The sequence below is a fragment of the Lagenorhynchus albirostris genome, chromosome 7, assembly GCF_949774975.1.
Source record: "Lagenorhynchus albirostris chromosome 7, mLagAlb1.1, whole genome shotgun sequence".
In the NCBI taxonomy this organism is placed as follows: domain Eukaryota; kingdom Metazoa; phylum Chordata; class Mammalia; order Artiodactyla; family Delphinidae; genus Lagenorhynchus; species Lagenorhynchus albirostris.
In genome coordinates this window covers 38,363,229-38,365,008 of record NC_083101.1, presented here as the reverse complement: position 1 = coordinate 38,365,008, position 1,780 = coordinate 38,363,229, and the positions used below count along the sequence as shown (strand labels likewise).

The window sequence follows — 1,780 nt, the reverse complement described above, 5'->3', positions numbered from 1 at the left end:
ATTTTTTTGTGGGAGTGAGAATAATCCAGATCCCTGCTATTCAAGTGTCGTCTGTAGATCAGGAGTATCAGCATCACCTAGAAGCTTGTTGGAAATGCAGAGTATCAGGCTCCACCCCAACCTCACTGAATCAAAATCTGTATTTTAACAAAATCTTCAAATGGTTTGTATGAACACGAATGGTAAAGAGGCATTCAGCTTTAGGAATGGTTTTCGACCTTGGCTGTAAGTTAGAATTCCCTATGGAACTTCTAGGAATCCCAGTGCCCAGTCTGCATAGCCGACCAATCAAATCAGAATATCTGGAGGTGAGTTATAGGGGACACGCCGGTGCCCGGCATGGCGGCTGCTTGGCCCTCTGGGCCGGTTGCTTCTGAGACTGCTGCCGCTGGGCTCCTGGGTGTTCTGTGGTTTGCATCAGTCACCATGGGACCTTGGGGAGCTGCCACAGTAGCAGCGAGGAGACACTTACGTGCGAGAACCTCAAAGTGGGACAATACATTTGTAAGGATCCAAAAATAAATGATGCTACACAAGAACCAGTGAACTGTACAAACTACACAGCTCATGTTCCATGTTTTCCAGCACCTAACATGACTTGTAAGGATTTTGGTGGCAATGAAACACATTTTACTGGAAACAAAATTGGTTTTCTCAAGCCCATATCTTGCCAAAATGTAAATGGCTATTCATACAAGGTGGCGGTTGCATTGTCTCTTTTTTGTTGGATGGTTGGGAGCAGATAGATTTTACCTTGGATACCCTGCCTTGGGTTTGTTGAAGTTTTGCACTGTAGGATTTTGTGGAATTGGGAGCCTAATTGATTTCATTCTTATTTCAGTTCAGATTGTCGGACCTTCAGATAGAAGTAGTTACATTATAGATTATTATGGAACCAGACTTATGAGTATTATCAATGAGAAATTTAGAAAAACGCAGTTATATCCATGAATATTGTTTAAAAGAAACAGATTTGGGCCTCCTTGATTTTAATAGAGAGCTCTCAGTATGTAGATTTCCAGACTTCCCTTTTTCCTTCTTCACATACCACTTTATGGATTCTATTTAATTTTTTGTTGTTGCTGATGTTGTTTTGCTGTTTTAGTTAAAAACATATTTTTATGTTTTTGTTTTGCTGTTTTAGTTAAAAACATATGAGATATATTTAATAGAACTTTCTTTGAGATTTATATGATAATAGAGTCTTTGTTCAGCTACTGTCTCTATGAGGTAGGTAGCTTATTACTCTGATATTAATGTCTTTTCCAAAGGCAAATTGCCACTTGTCTTTTTCACTTCTGAAAAATAAAAAGTATGACTTATTCAAAAAAAAAAATCTGGAGGTGGGATCTACACATCAGTATTTTTTAAAGCTCCCTAGATTATTCCAAAATGCAGGGAAGTCTGAGAACTACTGGGCTAGGTGGTGGACCGAACGTATGCTCTGAGGGTAAGAAGAGAACACTCTCATTATCAAGTGGAAACAAGGTCCCCAGAACTGGAGGCTTTATTAGAAGTGTTAAAAAGGTCAGCACGTTATGTATTAAAAGAGTGGCTTTCAAGAACAATTTCATTATTTGAGGGATGAAATGGCAACATACCCCAAGACAGGCAACAGAGTCGCCTATTCAGTTTAGCCTTTTAGTCTTATTTTTAGTCTTTGCCCCACAATTTTAACTGATTCTGTACTGTTACCAAGACACCATCTGATCTTAGCAAAGCTTTATAAAAAGGCTTTCATAGGCTAATGGTTTGTGAATCATCTTTTCTTGTTGAGGAT

General features: G+C 38.9%; 1 pseudogene; it reads left to right on the top strand.

The window, feature by feature from the left end:
- Window positions 1–321: 321 nt before the first annotated feature.
- On the top strand, window positions 322–951 carry LOC132522857 (TM2 domain-containing protein 1-like; annotated as a pseudogene).
- Window positions 952–1,780: the final 829 nt, after the last annotated feature.